This window comes from Elephas maximus, chromosome 23, assembly GCF_024166365.1.
Source record: "Elephas maximus indicus isolate mEleMax1 chromosome 23, mEleMax1 primary haplotype, whole genome shotgun sequence".
Lineage (NCBI taxonomy): Eukaryota > Metazoa > Chordata > Mammalia > Proboscidea > Elephantidae > Elephas > Elephas maximus.
In genome coordinates, this window is record NC_064841.1 from 5320459 (window position 1) to 5341461 (window position 21003).

A 21003-nucleotide genomic window follows, 5' to 3' on the forward strand; every position below is an offset into this window, starting at 1 on the left:
TCGTGGAAACTGAGGCACGGGAAGAGGCGAGGCAGGTTCAGTATTTAGACTACAGGCACTGAAGCTAAGGTGCAGGTATGCAGCAGACACCTTCTCCGGTTTCCCTGGATATTAATTACTAAGTGTCCCCGGGCCTGGAATACGGAGTCCTGGCGCGAGGTCCCCCCACATTGCTCCCACGTGTAGTGTCGCCACACAACCAAGTCACAGCATTGAGGTCAAGAAACTACGGGGCAATTTCTTTTTCTTTTTTTAAGTGCTGGAACCCCGCAATAAGGTAAGAGGGGGAAGCTGCAGGCCTTCCTAGCGGGTTTTCCGATTAGAAGCTTCCAAATGCTAACAGGCGAGTCTGGGACTAGTTCTCGGTTTCATAAAACTCCCAGTTGAGTCATATATGAAGATGGAACAGACTTGATACACTAAAGAGGTGTGTTCGCTTGCAAAAACTGCCCTTATTTTCCAGTAATATAAGTAGATTGAGGCCAATTAGTAAGGAGAGGGTCTTAGAACTTAATTTGCAAAAGAACCCCCCCTCCACCTCCCGCCACCCAACCCTGGTGTGATTCGAGGGTGAAATAATTACAGAATAGGAAATTAAGGTTCAAAGCAAGATGAAGAGGCGGGACAATGAAAAGATCTTTAGGTTAAGAAAAGCGAAAAATAGAAAAGTGAGTTATAAATGAGGGGGACAATCCGACAGAAACCAAAATGAAAACAAACCTTGCTTTCCAAAAAAAAAAAAAAAAAATCAGTGTCTCTACCGCAGAAATTTCCAGCCCCCAAGTCAGCTCGACTGCAATTTGGTAGCGTCGGTCTCCGTAAGCCAACAACTCGGCGAGGCAGAGCGGCTGCACCGGGCGGGGGACGCCAGCCCGAGCGGCGACCTGACAGCCCGGCCGCGCCCTCCGCGGGCCCCTCTCTGCCCCCGGCCCCGCTCCCCACGTCCCACTGGCCGCTCCTTCCCAGGACACGCCTCCCCCGCCCCAGGCCACGGAGTCCGGGGCGCGCACCACGCCGGACCTTGGCCGCCGAGCCGCTCCGTGCGCCTCGGGCGGCCGCTCCCCGGGCCCCGGCGCCCGCCGCCCCGCACGCTCGCGCCCATCGGACCCCTCGCCGCCAGCACCCGGGTGCCGGCTCGCTCTCCCGGGACTCACCAGTGGGATGCGGGAGAAGTTGGAGGCTGCCGAGCACACATCCCGACCAATGAGCGCGCGGGCCGGGGCCGGGAGCCGCCGAGCGCCGGTCCGTCCGTGCGTCCGCCCAGCGCGCCCGGGGCGGCGCGGGCTCCGGGTGGCGGCGCCGAGCCGAGGCCGGACTCTGGGGAGGGCTCCGGGCCCGCCTGGGCCGGGGACGGGGGGGACGGGGGCGACGGGGAACCCGGGCATCCCTGGGACCCGCCCCCGGAGAGACTCACCGTGGCCTCTCAGCAGCTCCTGCGCCGGGAGTTGGGCGGCTGCTCCCGCCTGCGCTCGGCCGGGCTTCGCCACTGGCACATCCCCGCGGCCCGCGCGTCTCGGCGCACGCCCCCCCGCCTCGCCCTGCAGGACCCGCCGGAGCCGCAGTTCCCCGGGTGACCTGAAGGTTTCCGCTAGGTCTCAGGGCGTGAGGGGCCGGGGTGGGGGGCGAGAAAGTCTACCCCCACTGCCCCCGCCCCCCACCTCACCAGTCCCCAAAGGGCTTTGCCAAACATTCTTGGAATTGCTTGGCTTCGGGGCTTTCAGGAAAACAATACATTGCCTCTTGGGGATTCTGTAGTGCTGAAGAGGGTTCTGTCTCTGCTCCTAGTGGACCCGAGACAATACTGATTCCCTTTTCTCTCGCTTTCTTTCTCGCTCCTTCTTTTCCTCCCTTCATCCAAGCTTCCTTCTTTCCTTTCTCCTTTTACTTCTTTTCTCTCCCTCTCTCCTTTCTTTCCCCCGCTTTTTTATTTTCTCTTCCTTCACCTCTTTTTTACTTCCTTTTCTTTCTCCTACCCCTGTCTTGCCTTCTTTCTTTTCCTTGGTCACGGCAATGTGATGTCAAGAGCGACCAGCTGCACTGAAACGGTCCACTTCCACCTCCTGACTCTGGGGAATCTTACATTCTCGTGTACAGAGGGGCACGGGTGGGGAGGAGGCGCAACAGAGAAATGAGCTGAAGTTTGTCTGCTCTGCCTACTGGAATTGGCTGTAACACGTCTGGCCCTTGGAGCCAGGCAGCACACTCTTTTCACTTAAAACACTGCGATTCCTTCTCAAGGGGGTAAGAAAACAAGAAAATACTTTTTCCATAAAGGCAGTTCCCTTATAAAAGCTGTTTTTAGCAGCTACAACTGTCAAGAAGCTTAGAGAAACTGAACCTCTAATTTTTTGCTTCAGGATCTTTAATTCAGTTTTTCAATGCCAAGCAGATAAGCAGCTGTAATGTTTACCCCTTTCCTCTTTGGAAGAATCACACACAATTATAACCCTCCCCGCCCCATGCACCCTGAGGCGTTCATGCTGAAATACAGGTGTGTTCTCCTGAACTTGCAAACACCTGATTTTAACACCCAGATGACCGGTTGAGAGGAATGCCGTTGAACTGATAAATTTTACATACTTTTCATAGAAGAAGCTGAAAAGCAAGGTGACAAAGTGATACACACAAATGAATAGAAAGTGGAATAAAATGGAGAGACATTTCAAAAAAAGGTTAAATAATCTGGAAATAATCAGATTAATATAGAGCCATCTAATGCGTAGACTTCAGAAGTATTATCTTCTTATCTCTATGCTTTCACTCTCTCTTTTGCACGTTGCAGACAGTACTTAATCCTCACAGGAACCTTTATTAATATATGGGTGTAATTACCCCACAGAGGAGCATAGGGAGCTTGGCTCAGTTAATACAGCTGGGAAGCATCTCAGCCAGAATTTGAACCCGGTTCATTTTTACTCAAATGCCTGAGTTACCATGATCCTTCTTTCACTGAAGTATAAATCGGTGATTTACTCAAATTCATTCCGTGGGAAATGTAGATCTTCCAACAGTGCAGAACTTAATTCTTGTTACTTTTTAGCTACATTACCAAAATGTTATTTCAGCCTTAACAATAATTGACAATGAATTAAAATGAGTCACTTAGCCAGGTCTCAGTTACTCGCTTCAGGGCCACGTGCATAAAAGGTTTAACACACTTCTTCTGGTTAACATGATAATGAAGAATCAATTTTTTTTTCCTGGTGGGGGGTGTCCTGGACAGAATATCCCTCAGTTGGAGCATCGAAAGGAAATGTAAGTAAGCGCACTCGCCCGGTTGTAACATTTCTATTTAAGCTTTTCAAACCAGGCTTTGTTTTCGAATTTATACAAAAAATTAAAAAAGATAAAATTCCTTGGGAAGGTGGTAGTATACTGTTACAGTTCCAAACCGAAAATCCGCTGCCGTTCAGTCGAGTCTGACTCATAGTGACGCTATAGGACAGAGTAGAACTGCCCCATAGGGTTCCAAGGAGCAGCTGGTGGATTCAAACTGCCGGCCTTTTGGTTAGCTGCCATAGCTCTTAACCACTGAGCCACCAGGGCTCTGGTATATCTTAAAAAAAAAAAAAAAATCTTAAAGCCAGTGGAAAATAAGATGATCCGGTTTGTTTATTGCGCTTTTAAACTTGGCCCTGAAAATTGAAAACGAGATAACTCATTTACATTTTTAATTAAAGGTTTGCTAAAAACTTTTCAGACTATTCAGTTATGAATATACATCATAGTTTCATTTCAGTCTTGCTGCAAGAGAGAGAGAAAAAAAAAAAAACCTGCAGGAAGCCAATTCAAAGATTCTCTCTTGGTAGGGATATTTTACACGAAAAAAAGAATGGCTATAGATTATACAGCAAAAGAAAAAAAAAATGCCTAGTTGAGTTATTTTTGGACTCCAACATTCAGCTGACAGTCAACAGTGTGGGTGAGTTTCCCACAACAAGTCTTAGTCCCATTAAAGTGCAGCAGAATCTTAAGGATTTTATCGAGAATGTGAAATCTCTTTCCAGGAGGAGGTTATGCAAGTTTGAGATAATTTCTCTTTGACAGGATCTGTTTAAGAGGCCCAGGTACTTCTAAACTTAGAAAATCGAGGCTGAGTGAGGTTGTCCAAGGTCGCCCAGTTTGGTGAGTCACAGGATTGGGGTAGAAAGTAGCCCTTCTGTCTCCCATGCTTGACTTACTAAAAGTGGTACACACCAGCCAGAAAGGTGGGACCATCAAAGATTTATTTTTAGCACTCAGTTACCTGGGAAGTGGACTATGGCTCCTTTAATTCTCCAAAGCATTAAAGTATTAAAAGATTGAAGTGCCTGTGATAAGTATGCTGGTCCCCAAACGAATGTACACACATTGACAAAGGCAGACAGCAGACATGCAAGTCAACCCGATCGGCTTCCAAAGGGCCCCACTGGCACGCTACAATTGCTTAGCCATTAAAACCAAGCCAAACCCTTTGCCATTCAGTCAATTCCGACTCACAGCAACTCTGTAAGAACAGAGTGGAACTGCCCATAGGGTTTCTAAAGCTGTCATCTTTACAGAAGCAGACTGCCACATCTTTCTCCCGTGATGCTGCTGGTACTCCCAGCCTTTGGGTTAGCAGCCCAGTGCTTAACCACTGCACCACCGGAGCTCCTCGTTTAGCCATTAGCAAGGGTTAAAATATTAAGCCAAATGACAGAGGAGTTTCCACTACCAACTTATGATGCTGAAGACTATGGTTTTGACAGGAGGGCGTTTTCTAAGCAATTACTCCCTAGGGAGGAAGGAAAGAATCCTGAAGCAAAACACCAGGGACCAGACTGGTTCAGGCTAAAGTTCAAGTATAGCAAGAGAGAAAAAGAAGAAAAACATCTCACTGTGCAGGGTGCAAAGGGGGCCCGTGCCACTTCCCTAAAATGCGGGATAAGAACCCCACAGAAATCAACACCTGGGCTCCCTTATCTAAGATCGCATCTACAACCCAGGGCACGCGAACGTGTTTCCTTTGGTCCCTGGAGGAGGTGTGGCAAGCCTGAAGGCTCACCAACAACTAAGAAAGAAAAAGGAGATAAATTTCTTCCAGTGGTGGACCCGTCGCAGGGAAACTCAGGAGGAGACGGTGAAACAAGCTGGCCCACGAGCTGCCCAACAACGTACTGCATGTTTTCCACGGTGCCAATCTAGATCTTTTCTTGACAAGTTCAATGCAAAAGACATTTTGACTAAAGGCTAATCAAGGGCCGCAGAAAGATCTTCATAATTACAGTAGAAGTTGTCCAGACACAAATGCTGTTCTATTGCCGAAATTCCCCAGCAGATTACATTGTTGGTATTTTTATCTATTTCTTTGTTATTGCTGTTGTTAGGTGCCTTCCAGTCGATTCCAACTCATAATGACCCCATGTGACAGTGTAGAACTGCCCCATAGGGTTTTCTTGGCTGTAATCTTTACAGAAGCAGATCACCAAGTCTTTCTCCCGAAGAGCTGGTGGAAGTTCAAACCACCAACCTTTCGGTTAGCAGCTGAGCACTTAACTATTTGCACCACCAAGGCTCCTTCAGAGAAATACTTGCAAACATGCAAATATATGACTTTAAATGCATCCCCAAACTAAGCCATCAATTGGTATTTAAGGCTATTGCTTATTCACATCTCCTGCTCAAAAGTGCATCGGCACGGTCAAGAGCTGCTGGGAAAGTCAGTGCAGTTCCGAGTCTCCCCTTTGTCATTTTGTAAAGTATATTTACATGTCTCGGTGGACAAGACAGCTGTGGTCTTCACCTTGGTGCTGGGGACACTGCAAGCCACAAGCATGATTTCTGTGGTCACTGCAGTCCCCGGTGGTACTTCCTGAACCAGTATGTGCCGTCTTCTCAGCAGTGACCTCTCCGCTGTGCCTCTGGAAGCACCCAAGTTAGGGCTGGGGACAAAGGGAGGGAAGGGAAGGGGGGATTCTGTCTGGCTACAGCAAATTGGACTTCTGTGCATTTTCTAGCACACCAAATTAAAAAAAAATTTTTTTTAATAGAGCAAAGATAAATACGATGTCTCAAGATCCCCCCTCCAAAATAAATAACTCCTCCCTGGGGGAAAAAAAGTGCGGTGCATTGGCTCGGCAGTATGCAGAGTAGACCCTTAAAAACTGTCCTGGTATGTAACACTTACAAAAACTTAATAAGGCACTTTTTAAGGCACTTTAAATGCCCTTTGAAACAGAAAGAAAATAAGGGGGCCCTCAGAAGCCAAAAACAAGGAGTCGAGAATCCAGAAAGGAATATAAGTGCTGAGTGTAGCGGCTGTTCTGAGGGAATCTGCCCATCGCTGGAGATCTCACCAACCCTTGGTGGCTCAGAGCTTCAATTTTGCTATGAGTAGGAATCAACTCCGTGGGAAGCTTTTTGTTTTTAAGTACCAGGACTTACGACAAAGTCTGGGCCAGAAGAAGATAAAAAGTCAGGTCAAAGATTCCTACATAAAGCTGAAGACATCATCAGTGAAAAAGTAAACTAGAAAAACCAAAACTCAAAACTGAAAGCCCACTCCCACTGCTCACCCCATGTAAAAACATATTCGCTTTTTCAGCCTTGACTCAGGGTGCAAATTTAAAACACAAGCTGACACCTGAGAATTCATCATCGGGTCAGACTTCAGATGGATGTCAGGCTAGAATTTATATTCATTGTGTGGCCCGAAAATTCCCAAATTAAAAATTTATACTGAAGTGTCCCAGCTAGACTACGCTAACAATTGAGAGAATTACCACCACCTGATGCTAGCTAAGGAAATCCTGGTGGTGTAGTGGTTAAGTGCTATGGCTGCTAACCAAGAGGCCAGTAGTTCAAATCCGCCAGGCGCTTCTTGGAAACTATTGGGCAGCTCTACTCTGTCCTATAGGGTCGCTACGAGTCGGAATCGACTTGACGGCAGTGGGTTTGGTTTTTCGGGTTTGGATGCTAACTAAAGGAACTTCTTGAGAATGCATATGAAGCAAAATGATATGTTTTAAAAAAATAAAGCACAAATACATTAAAGTATAGAGGGTTTATTTGAGCAGCTATTCTATACACAAACAGGGAGACATTTCTAAAAAAAAACAAAAACAAATGGCTTAATGCAGGCTAGTCACAATGAAGCTTTTAATAAGAGGAAAAAACAAGAGTAAAAATTGGCTAGTCTCAACATGATTGATTAAAATCATGCCACTCCCATTTGTACTACCTGACCTCAGCACCCACTATACAGCTACAGTAGTCAAAACAGCCTGGTACTGGTACAACGACAGATACATTAATTAATGGAAAAGAATTGAGAACTCAGATGTAAATCCACCCACCTATGGTCACCTGATCTTTGACAAGGGCCTAAAGTCCATCAAATAGGGAAAAGATAGTCTTTTTAACAAATGGTGCTGGCAAAAGTGGATGTCCATCTGCAAAAAAATGAAGAAGGACCCATACCTCACACCATATACAGAAACTAATTCAAAATGGATCAAAGACCTAAATATAAAGCCAAAAACTATGAAGTTCATAGAAGAAAAAATAAGATCAACACTAAAGGCCCTAATACACGGCACTAACAGGATACAAACCACAACCAACAACACGCAAGCTCCAGAGGATAAGCTAGATAATTGGGATCTTCTAAAAATCAAACACTTATGCTCATCAAAAGACTTGGGCAAAAGTAAAAAGAGAACCTATGGAGTGGGAAAAAATTTTTGGCTATGACAAATCTCTAAAATCTAAATGAAAATCCAACACATCTACAAAAGAAAGACAAATAATCCGATTAAAAAATGGGCAAAGGAAATAAACAGACACTTCACCAAAGAAGACATTCAAAAGGCCAACAGACACATGAGGAAATGCTCACGATCTCTAGCCATTAGAGAAGTGTGAATCAGAACCACAATGAGATACCATCTCACCCCAGAATTACTGGCACGAATCAATAAAACAGGAAATAACAAATGTTGGAGAGGCTGCAGGGAGATCAGAACACTTTTGCATTGCTGGTGGGAATGCAAAATGATACAACCATTTTGAAAAATGATACGGTACTTCCTTAGAAAGTTAGAAATAGAAATATCATATGATCTAGCAATCCCACTCCTAGCAATGTACCCTAGAGAAATAAGAGTCATCGCATGAACAAACCTATGCACACCCATGTTCATTGCAGCATTGTTCACGATAGCAAAAAGATGGAAACAACCAAGATGCCCATCAACGGATGAATGGATAAAGAAACTAAGGTACACACAATGGAGTATTAGCCAATGAAAAAGAGCAACGATGACTTTGTGAAGCACCTCATAGCATGGATGAATCTGGAGGGCATTATGCTGAGTGAAATAAGTCAATCACAAAAGGACAAATACTATATGGGACCACGACTGTAAAAACTCATGAAAAGGTTTACATATAAAAAGAAACAATCTTTGATGGTTATGAGGGAGGGGAGGGGTACAAACTGGAAAAACACTTAATATAAAAGTCAATAGATAAGTGTTAACTTTGGTGAAGGGTAAGATAGTACACAACACTGGGAAAGCCAGCACAACCTGTACAAGGCAGGGTTGTGGTAGCTCCACAGATAAATCCAAACTCCCTGAGGGACTGAATTGCTGGGCTGAGGGCTGTGGGGACCATGGTCTAGGGGAACATCTAGCTCAATTGTCATAACAGAGTTTATAAAGAAAATATTCTACATTCTACTTTGGTGAGTAGAATCTGGGGTCTTAAAAGCCTGTGAGCAGCCATCTAGGATACTCCACTGTCTCACCCCTTTGGGAACAAGGAAGAATGAAGAAAACTAAAGATACAAGCAAAAGATTAGTCCACAGGACTAATGGACCACATTTACCATGGCCTCCACCAGACTGAGTCCAATACAACTAGATGGTGCCTGGATACTGCCTGCTGTGACAGGGATCACAATAGGGGGTCTGGGACAGAGCTGGAGAAAAATGTAGAATAAAATTCTAACTCAAAAAGAAAGGCCAGATTTGCTGGCCTGGCAGAGACTGGAAAAGCCCTGAGAGTATGGCCCCTGGACACCTTTTCAGCTTAGTGAGGAGGTCATTCCTGTGGTTCACCCTTCAGCCAAAGATTGAACAGGCCCACAGAACAAAACAAGATTAAAGGAGCGCACCGGCCCTGGGGCAGGGATTGGAAGGTAGGAGGGAACAGGAAAGCTGATAATAGGGAAACCAGAGTTGAGAAGGGGGAGCGTTGACAATTCATGGGATTGTTAACCAATGTCATAGAACAATGTGCGTACTAACTGTTTGATGAGAAACTAGTTTGTTCTGTAAACCTTCATATAAAGAACAATAAAAAGAAGAATAAGTAAAATCATGCCCCTCCTTTGAGATCAGCTGACATCAGGAAATCTCCCCTCCATTGATTTGAAATTGGCCAATGTTAAATACAAGATAAACTCTAAATGGCTTCAAGGTGGTTATCACAGTTATCCCGAGGGGGTTTGCAATTTTATGATTACCTATCTCCAAATTATTATTTGTATTCATCTCTTCTTAGAGAAATTTCTCTTTGGTCAGTGACCTTTGTGAATGTTTCTATACACTCAGAGGAATCTGACAATTCCTGTTCCTCTCTTTTAAAAGGTACTGCATAAGAAGATCTAATATGGAAGAAGGAATGGTGAATAAAGATATAACAACTGCAGAGGTAAATCTAAGCCAACATTGACTAAAAATAATAATAATAACTTATGGGGGTCAACTTAAATATGGGGCAATGGTGGTGTTTAAGTTGGAAGCCTGTTGATTAGAGTCAAAGCACTCTAAAGTTTTTATGTTCTTGGAAAGGAGGATAGTGATATTAATTAATTTTAGGCATTATTAAGTTAAACATACATGTAAAAATTACTAGAGTAATCACTAACAGAGTTGAAAAGACTGTGTAAGATCAAATCATAGAGAGGACTAAACTGGAATGAAATAAAAGTGAATCTGAAAGAAGATAAGGAAAGAGAAAAAAATTAAATCTTAGAAAAGGACACATAGAAGGTACAAAATATGATGCCAAAAAATAAAACCCATTGCCATCGAGTCTATCCTGACTCATAGCAACACTGTAAGACAGAGTAGAACTGCCCCCATAGGGTTGTCAAGGCTGTAATCTTACAGAAGGAGACTGCCACATCTTTCTCCTGTGGAGTGGCTGGTGGGTTCAAACCACCAACCTTTTTGTTAGCAGCTGAGCACTTAACCACTGCACTACCAGGGCTCCTACAAAATATAATAGTAGAAATAAATCCAAATATACTAATCACAATAAATGTAACTAAACCAAACTCTGCAATTAGAAGACAATTATTTGAATAAAATGAACAACATACAACTGTCTTCTGTTTTAAAGAGACACACCTCAAACATACGGCCAAAGAATGGTTGAAAGAAAAAGATATATCAAACAAATATTAAACAAAACAGTTGGTGTGGCAATATTATAACCAAACAAAATAGATTAAAATATTATAAAAAATAGAGTAATCAGTTCCACAAGATAAGTATAATTCTAAACTTGAGTATGTACAGGGTATAAATAAAAATAGGTACAGCAAAAATGACAAAAGAACTACTAAGGGAAATTGAAGGTTCCCGATAATAATGGGTGACCTTCATATAGCTTTCTTGTTCTTCGATAAATCAAGTGTCCAAATCAGTAAGGATATAGAAATTCTGAGTACCTACATTACAAGCTTGTCTAATGAAAATACGGAGAACATTTCTTCCAAGAATTGGAGAATATGTATTTTTTTCAAGCATCCATGGAGCATTTATACACATTGATTATATATCAAACCAATAAACGAGCTCGCTGAATTTCAAAGATTTTTCATTATAGAGTTGCTGTGGCTCAAAGGCACACAATAACAACAGCACAGTCTTGGACCTTGACACAGCTAAATTACATGTGCGTAATGGAAAGATAAATTAAAATCACATATATGTTTAGAAATTGCCAAATGATGCATAAGCATTTTTAAATAACTCAAATCAAATTTTAAATCATAATGGAAGTTAGGAAAAACTTACAACTGAATGACAATGAAAATATTGCACATCAGTGTATATCAATTGGAGTATTTAGAGAGAAATTTATAGCGTTAAATGCTTTTACTTTAGAGGAAAAAAGCTGAAATTTAACGAACTGAGCAACCAACTAAAGAAGTTAGAAAAACCGACAACAAAATAAATACTAAGAAAGTAGAAGGAAGGAAATAATTATTCTAAGATAATAAATTCATGAAAAGTATAGACATCAACAAATTCAAAGCTGGTTCTTTGAGAAGACAAATAAGTTTGGTAAGACTTATTGAAGGGAGGGAGGAGATCTCATGGCAAACGAGGCAGTTGTTCATGGAGGCAATTGGCTACACATCCATTTTTCCTCCTGTTCCTGCCTCTTCTTTCCTCTCTGGCTCCAGGTGAAAAGAGGCCAATTGTTGTGCCTTGGATGACTGCTTGCAAGCTTTTGAGACCTCAGGCACTGTACAGCAAATTAAGAGGTAGAACAGAAGCACTGATTATGCTACTAGGCCAATTAACTGGGGTGTTCATTGAAATGATGACCCTAAACCTCCAAACCAAGGAACCAAATCCCATGAGGTATTTGATTGTACATAAGCAGCCCCAGCAGCTATTTACATTTATTTGTCTATTTGGTCATGGTAGTAAATATATCTATCATGCACCTTTTGACAATTCAGCTTTTTGCAGGTGTACAATTTATTGACAGAAGTTACAATAATAGGCTGTGCAGCCCTACCTTTTATCACCTGGGTGCTGCTTGGCTACCATTACTGAACATTTTGTTCAAAGATTCCATTGAAGGATCCTGATCGAAAGGGAAAAAAATACAGAACAGGATTTCAAATTTTCATGGACTTTCTGGAGCCATGGAGGCTGGTTGAACTCCTGAAACTACTGTCCTGAGATAAGCTTTAAATCTTAAACCAAAAATATCCCCGGGTCTTAAAACCAAACAGTAGTTTAGCATGTTTGCCTTGAGCATTATGCTCTTTTTTCATATGGTATCAGACTGACAACAGCAACTAGAAATACTAGATAGGAACCTTAGGGGGCAGTGAGTTTATGTTGATGGGGGAGGAATAACTCGGAAATGGAAGGTGGAGATGTCATTGATGTCATTGAATTGTACATGTAGAAACGGCTGAATTGGTGTATGTTCTGCTGTGTATATTCTCAACAACAACAGCATAAATGAATAAATAAACGGGGGAATGAATGCAGTCAAAGGCTGTAAAGAATGAATAAAAGAAGAAAATTACAGATAAAGCAGAAATGAAAAAAGATAATGTTATGGGCAATATTAAGAAAGTAAAAAAGACAAGCTGCATACTAGGTGACAATATCAACAACATATGAAAGTGAAAAATTATAGGTATCCAGAATATATGCCAGTTGATCTTGAGTCGATTCTGACTCACGGCAATGCCATGGGCTGCAGAGGACAACTGGATGCCATAGGGTTTTCGTGAGTGTGAGCTTTCACCTGCAGATTGCCAGGCCCTTCTTCTGAGGTGCCTCTGGGTAGGTTCAAACTGCCAACCTTTTGGTTAGCAGCCATGTGCGTAACCATTTATACCACCCAGGGACTCCTCCAGGGTATATAAAAAACTATAAATCAATAAAAAACAAACAGTGTCCCAAATGGATTTAAAAAAAAAAGAAAAAAACAAGAACAGGCATTAAAAAAAAAAAAACAAAAAACAAGGAAGAAATAGAAATGACCACAACATATAAAATGCACAGTCTCGTTAATAGGTAAGTGCCAATTAGAGCTCCAACGTGAAGCCAAGTTTTACTCACACGATTTTACATACGGCACTGAAAAGAGTATTAATTTGTACAATCTGTCGGGAGACCAACAATCGTTCAAGACTTACAAAGGGCAAAAGAGCTGATGGGTTGTCTTTTCAGCAGAGTTTCTGGGCATGGGCTAGTACACACGTAGGAAAACTTGTTCTGTAAAAGACCAGGTGGTAAAGGTTTTAGCCTTTGGGGGCCACAGATAGCCTGTTTGCATTTTATTATTACTTTTTTTTTCTTTTTACAACCCTTTAATAAAACTGTAAAACACATTCTTAGTTTGTGGGCTTCATAAAAGCAGGCCACTGGCCCCTACTAGATTTAGCCGGCAGGCAGTAGTTTGCTGATCTTTGGCTAGCAGGTTCTTCAGAGATTGCCTGATTCTGTTGGGGTGTACACCCGTCATGGAGTTTCCACGGACCAGGTTCCTTTACAACTCTGAAAAGGTAGCTCTTGCAGAAACTGATAGGAATACAAATGGTTCTTGTGTAAAGAAAGGAAAATTAACTTTTCCTAGAGATACTATTGGTTTCCATTGAAAAGTTAACCCCACACATTATATTTTATTGGCCAATAAGGTATTAACAAGCTTTGCATCTATCAAATTCATTTCAGCATTCCCAGTTGCTATGTATCTCCCTGTTCTTCAAAATCTTTGAACCAGTCTTATCATGTCCCTTATTCCCTCATTAATAAATAAACCAAATAAGACATTTGACAAATATTCACTTCATATTTGTATTAGTCACGATCTTAATTTTTCAAAAACAAAACAAAAAACCATACCTTAGCAAACCATTTTGGAAAACACTTGCATTATCTAGAAAAGTCAGAAAGTATCCTGGTGAGTGCAAACGGCTTTTGCACAACTACTAAGCTAAAAGCCGTTCAAACCCACCCAGCACCTCACGGAAGAAAAGATACAGGACTTATAACCCAGCAATTCTATCTTTAGGTACATACTCTATAAAAAGCACCTGCACATGTGCACCTGGCCGTATATTATGCAAGACTTCATCACAGCATTTTCTCTAATAGCAAAAAAAAAAAAAAAAACAACTGACACAAAAGTTCACCGGTGGGAAAATGAGTAAAACATGGTAGCACTTTCGTAGACTGAAAGACTAACATACAACCCAGAATGCAAAATGAACAACTGCAGCTAAACAAATCAATATGGGTGAATCTCAGGGACATAATCTTGAGCTTTAAAAAAGGGATGCTAATTATATAATCAAGGAATCTGTAGGATTTCTGTCACATTATAAAACAACAATGGGGTATCTGTAGCCTCTGACAATCCAGCAAACACCTAAATATTTGTTAAATGCCAAATGCAATGATTAACTGTGATAATGGGACAAATTAGGTTAAAAAATACTGCAATGTCAGGTCTCCAGTCTCAGTTAAGAAAAAAAAGATCCAACAATCACCGAAAGACTTTTTTTTGACAATAGTCACTCACCAAGCTCTCCTTTGACTGACTCTGACTAGCTGACTGACTGAAAATTCAACTTCAAAACACAGGATTGAGCCTATTTTCTGACTAAACTGTTCCATGGGCTCTGATATTGCGGGTAGAAAAGTCCCTCCAGGAACAGGCTGCACCTTCCCCTCATGCGGACGTGACTAAGCTCAGTCACAGAGATGTCATCATCCCTCCACAGTCCCAAGATGATCGTGAGTTCCTCCCAGCAACCCTCTGAAATTCCATTATTGACAACGTATGGAGGAAAAGGAAACAAAGCATGGTTTTACAGCACAATCTGTGGGGTCGCTCGGCAGTCACAAGCCTGGAAACAATTCTTCCCTAGAAGGAGGGCTGCTAATGGCGGCCACATTGAGGATACTCATTGCCACATGCGATCTGCTCATATTAGGCCTCTCTGATGCACTTCCCGTGGACAACTGCAGCCAGACGCTGGGGTAGGAGCCGAAAGTTGAGTACCACACAACAGCAGCTGCGGAAGAACCCACACACCCCGGATTTTTCTGAAGAGGACAACAGCTCAGCTTTGGCGCAGTCTATCTTTAAATCTCTGGGTCTTGCTGACTCTGGCCTTGGGCTGAGGTGCCAATTACAAATAGTCAAAACTAGGACAAGCAAGAGAAAGGAGAAACGTAACTTCTAAGCAACCCCTGAGTGGGAAGATTTGCACTTTACGTTGAAATAATTATATTCTAAACGTAATCGATTCCCAGCTTCTCCTAGATCCATAACGTTTCCAGGAAAAGTGCCAAGTGAAATAGAAATATCTCGATTTTAGACTCTTACATTTATCTGTTATAGCAGACCAAGCCATTTGCAGAGATGACCCTTTTATGCAAAGCCGTCATTCTCAATCTTTTCCATTGACAGTCGTTCCTGCATCAAGCATTCTTACCAATTCAGATTATTGCACTTACCTACATTCTTTAAATGCCAGGGAAAAGAACAATCTTTAAAATTCATTCTGATCAGTACATACAGGTGTATGGATATAACCAAAACCGAAAAACCAGACCCATCATGGATGAGCTGATTCTGACTTATAGCAACCCTACAGGACAGAGCAGAGCTTCCCCACAGGGTTTCCGAGGTTTAATCTTTAGGGAAGCAGACTGCCACATCTTTCTCCTGCTGAGTGGCTGGTGGGTTCGAACCACTGACATTTTGGTTCGCAGCAGAGCACTTTAACCACCGTGCCACTGAATATAGTGGCTTTAAATGTTTATTTTTATTATAATGTGTAAAACATCTGAACGCCAAATACTAAAGAAAACCAACTGCTCATTGTTACAAGGTACTTTTTAATGTAAAAAGCCTTTTTAAGTATGTTGATTAGGGAATGCTAGTTTACAAAAGTTTGTTCCATCCACATTAATACCCTGTAACTTTTGAAACTAGGCCAGTACAAAGAAATGAAAGTACTAATAGAACTCATCGTTTTCTGGTGCAAAGGATTCCCTACATGGTGCTGACAGTTAAGGAGCTGGGATGCTAACTGAAAGGTTGGAGGTTCGAGTTCACCCAGAGGCACCTCAGAAGAAGGACCTGGTGATCTACTTTGGAAAAATTAGCCAATGGAAACTCTATGGAGCACAGTTCTCCTCTGACACACAAGGCGTTGCCATGGGTCACGGTTGACTCAACGGGAACTGCTAACTAGTGCAAAATTGTGTATAATCGAAAGACAGTTTGAAAAATATTAAATAATATGGTTTTGCCTCTATCAAACGACTGGTGTCTGTTTCCCTCATGGATCTATGATATTTGATGGTTATTTGTACCAATGGCAGTTACCTTCCCAAGGGAAAACAGCCTCTTCCTGTTCCCTCTGCTCATGCTCACTTCCTGCTGCTTTTGGAGCTTGGTGGGCAGGCAGATCTCAAGGCGTTCCTGCTGGGGTTGACTGACATCACAAAGGGATAGGGTAGCCTCATTCTTGTTCAACTGAGCAGTACCAAGACATTAAAATGGCTGAAGGAAGGGAGCCAGCTCCTGGATCTGACAGCATCACTCTTTTACTCATTGAGTTTCTTTCTGCTAAGGAATTCAGGGTTATATCAATTTCTCCAGCAACTCTTTGAAGTAAGTGTTAATAAAAGTAAAAAAAAAAAAAAAAAAGGTTTCCCCATGAAGTACAATTTCTCTCCTCTATGTTGTTGTCGTTGTTAGGTGCCGTCGAGTTCGTTCCAACTCACAGCAACCCTGTATACCACAGAATGAAACACAGCCCCGTCCTGTGGCACACTCACAATAGTTGTTATTCTTGAGCCCACTGTTGCAGCCACTGGGAGCCCAGGTGGCACAGTGGTTAAGAGCTGAGCTGCTAACCAAAAGTTCACCAGTTCCAATCCTCCTCTATTTCACCAATAAATTTAGGTATAATTCCACATTCTAGCAGAAAATGTTGGATATTATTCTAAGGCATCTCAAAGAAAGAGGGTCAAGCTAGTATGCCTTTGCTTACAGGTTGCTCATCTTCACTCCACATCAGTCCCTTGAGGGCTCAGCCTTATCTTAGGCCTCAGCAAAGCTCTCCTCACTCTGAGTTGCCCCTCCCTTTCTGACCAGTCTTATCACCTCTATTACTGAAAACTTTCTTTAACTTCCTGTAATATTTCTAGCCCCATAATCTTTCTTAATCTTTAATTTATCTCTTTCTCGAACTCTCTTTTAGCTTCTACAACACTGTACTATCAAGGGCTGTTCCTTCTTCTTTTTTCCCCCAATTGCCTACGCAATGAAGTGTCCCTGAAGTCTTCTTTCATGTGTCTTTCTCCTCTTTCTTCCTGGATTGCTCTTCACCCTCATTATTTCAGCTATGATATCTTGGCAGACAACCCAAGCCTACATCCGCTGAACCCAATGTCTTTGTTGAGTTGCAGACCCACCATTTCTTCCATCTGCTGGACACTTCCCAGGCCCATACTCCTGGGAACCCATACATTTTATAGAATCCACATTGTCCTCATTCGTCCAGGCTTGATACACCCACGTGGTCTTTGACAACTTCTTTATTACTTACCCGTGCAATATGTTTCTAATCCTTAAAATCTTTATCTCCACAGGGTCTCTTGTAGACTTCCCCTACCTTCCATTTCCAAAACCAGCATGCACACTCTTACTTACCCTGGATTATTACACTAATATTTTAACTCATTCTCCTTACCAATCACAATTTCACCTTTTCCTTATCCCAGTTCATTTTTCGTATTATTTCTTTGTTGATTGTCTTAAACAGAAACTCAGATTATTTCTAACACTAACGTGTTCAAACACTTTCAATACCTCCCTAATCAGTTGCCATTGAGTAGATTCTAACCCATGGCGATCCCATGTGTGTCAGAGCAGAACTGTGCTCCATGGGATTTTCAATGGCTGATTTTTTTGAAGTAGATCATCAGTAATGTCTTCCAAGGCACTTCCTGGAAGATTAGTTTGTATCTTGAGTCAATCTCTTTTCAGATATAAAAGAGAAGCGAGAGACAGAGGGACCTCCTACCACCAAGAAAGAAGTGCCAGGAGTGGAAGTGGAGTGCATCCTTTAGACCTGATGTCCCTGCGCTGAGAAGCTCCTAGATGAGATGAAGATTGATGTCAAGGACCTTCCCCCAGAACCAACACAGAGAGAAAGACTTTCTCAGGAGCTGATGCCCTGAATTCAGACTTCTAGCCTTCTAGACTGTGACAGGATAAATTTCTATTTGTTAAAGCCATCCACTTGTGGTATTTCTGTAATAGCAGCACTAGGTAACTAAGATATCTGGGTAAATACTTAGGAGTAGAATGCCTGGGTCATATGGCAGGGTAAGTTTAGCTTTTTAACAAACTCCCAAACTCTTACAAAGTGGTTGTATCATTTTACGTTCTTACCAATAGTATGTGAGAATTCCATTTACTCCATGTCCTTGTCAACACTTGGTATAGTCAATTTTTTTTTTCCATTTTAGCCATTGTAATAAGAGAGTAGTGATGGTGATGACTCCTCATGGTTTTGATTTGTGTTTCTCTACTGACTACTGACTAGTACTGTTGCACACTTCACGTGCTTGTTTACCATCTGTATATCTTGATGGTGAAATTTCTGTTGAAAAAGAATTTTAAGAAGCAAAGAAATTGTAAAAATTTTTCTTTAATATTTTTATGTCTTTAAAAATTATAAAAACCCCTTTGCTTTGTCTTTGAATGAGAGAAGATTTTGTTTTGGTCTGTGTTTTCTCTGCAACAATTGTTAGAATACTAGTGAAAAATGGAGTCTCTAGGAGAGTTATTATATGCACAAGGAAAAGCTTGGCTTTCTTCAACATGGCCTAAGAAAAAAAAGGGCCTACATCCAAAAGATACATTCTACAGGTCTGTGTCCACAAAAGATTTAGTGCTGTTATAACAGAAATACCACAAGTGGATGGCTTTAATAAAGAGAAATTTATTCCCTCACAGTCTAGTAGGCTACAAGTCCAAATTCAAGGCATCAGCTCCAAATTCAAGGGAAAGCTTTCTCTCTCTGTTGGCTCTAAAGGAAAGTCCTTGCCATCAATCTTTTCCTGGTTGAGGAGATTTTCGGGCTCAGGGACCCCAGGTCCAAAGAACGTGCTCTGCTCCGGGCGCTGCTTTCCTGGTGGTATGAGGTCCCCACTCTCTGCTAGCTTCCCTTTCCTTTTATCTCTTATAAGATAAAAGGTGGTGCAGGCCACACCCCGGGGAAACTCCCTTTACATTGGATTAGGGAAGTGACCTGAGCTAGGATGTTACATCCCACCCTAATCCTCTTCAACATAATCCAATCTTGCCTTATTAACCGCAGGCAGAGATGAGCATTTACAACATATAGGAAAGTTATATCATTCAGAACATGAAGGACAACCACACAATACTGGGAATCATGGCCTAATCAAGTTGACACATATTTTGGGGGGACACAATTCAATCCATGACAGGGTCCAACTCACACGTTGTCTTATCTTGCTGATGCCCTCTATATAATCTCTAAACCAGTGAATTCTAAAGCATGTTACAGGCTCTACCCGTGGGCAATGAGAAAGTTTTAGGGGGTACACAAAGGTATTAAATAATGATAAACCTAACTGTGAGAATGGTAATCTATTTTGACTTCTCTTTAGATTCACCTAATTATGTCAAAGAAAAAGGCTCAATTTGGAAATCATGTATGTTTAGCATCTAACAATTGCTCACCATTTTTCTCAACAAAGAAAAAGCAGACCTCTGATTCAGAGTTCAGCAGACAAGAGCGTCCAGCTAAGATTTTTTATTTACATTTTTTCTTAGTATTTACTTTTTTTTTTTTTTTGGAAACCCTGGTGGCGTAGTGGTTAAGTGCTACAGCTGCTAGCCAAAAGGTTGGCAGTTCGAATCTGCCAGGTGCTCCTTGGAAACTCTATGGGGCAGTTCTACTCTGTCCTATAGGGTCGCTATGAGTCGGAATCGACTTGATGGCAGTGGGATTTTTTTTCTTTTTTCATTCTCCTTTGCTCCGGATGGGATGGGACCAATAGGTGTATCTTAGACGGCCACTTGCAAGATTTAGGACCCCAGACACTACTCACCAAAGTAGGTGAGTAGTATCTTTATGAACTATGTTATAGTTCAAGCCTCACGATGGTTGCTATGCTTGAGCCCATTGTTGCAGTCACTGTGTCAATTCATCTTGTTGAGGGTCTTCCTCTTTTTCACTGGCCCTCCAATTTACCAAGCATGATGTCCTTATCCAGAGACTGGTTCCTGCTGATAACATGTCCAAAGTACGTGAGATGAAGTCTCACCATCCTCACTTTCAGGGAGCATTCTGGCTATACACCTTCCAAGGCAGATCTGTTCATTCTTCTGGCAGTCCATGGTATATTCAATATTCTTTGCCAGCAGAATAATTCAAAGACATCAATTTTTCCTCGATCTTCCTTATTCATTGTCCAGCTTTCACATGCATAAGAGGTGATTAAAAACACCATGGCTTTGGTCAGGCGCATTTTATTTCCTTGAAGTGACTTTAAAAAGGTCTTTTGCAGCAGATTTGCCCAACACAAATTTGGGCAAATCGACTGCTACTTCCATGGACTTTGACTGTGGATCCAAATAAAATGAAATCCTTGACAACGTCAATATTTCTGTCTATCGTGATGTTGTTTATTTGTCCAGTTGTTAGGACTTTCATTTTCTTCAAATTGAGGTGTAATCCATATTGAAGGTTATAGTCTTTGATCTTCATCAGCAAGTGCTTCAAGTCCTCTTCACTTTCAGCAAGGAAGTTTGTGTCATCTACATATCGCAGGTTGTTAACGAGTCTTCTCTCAATCCTGATGCCCTATTCTTCTTCATATAGTCCAGCCTCTTGGATTATTTGCTCAGCATACAGATTGAATAAGTAAGTTGAAATGGTACAACTCTGACGTACACCTTTCCTGACTTTAAACCATGCAGTATCTCCTTGTTCGAGCGACTGCCTCCTGATCTGTGGACAGTTTCCCTATGAGCACAATTAAGTGTTCTGGAATTCCCATTCTTTGCAATATTATCCATAATTTGTCATGATCCATGCAGTTGAATGCCTTTGCATAGGCAATAAAACACAGGTAGACATCTTTCTGATATTCTCTGCTTTCAGCCAGGATCCATCTGACATCAGCAATGATATTCCTCATTCCATGTCCTCTT

General features: G+C 42.0%; 1 protein-coding gene across 4 annotated transcripts in view; it reads right to left on the reverse strand.

Annotated features, from left to right (window-relative positions):
- Positions 1–21003, reverse strand: part of MME (membrane metalloendopeptidase) — a 134536-nt gene that overhangs the window by 100462 nt on the left and 13071 nt on the right. Inside the window, exon 1 of one of the 4 annotated variants that reach the window (XM_049867420.1) lies at positions 1155–1289. The exons of 1 other annotated variant lie outside the window; for it this stretch is intronic. The gene's annotated coding sequence lies outside the window, so the exon portion shown is untranslated. Of the gene's footprint in view, positions 1–720; positions 905–1154; positions 1290–1414; positions 2048–21003 lie in introns of those variants that run through there. 2 more of the 4 variants (XM_049867422.1, XM_049867419.1) reach the window with 2 other exon arrangements.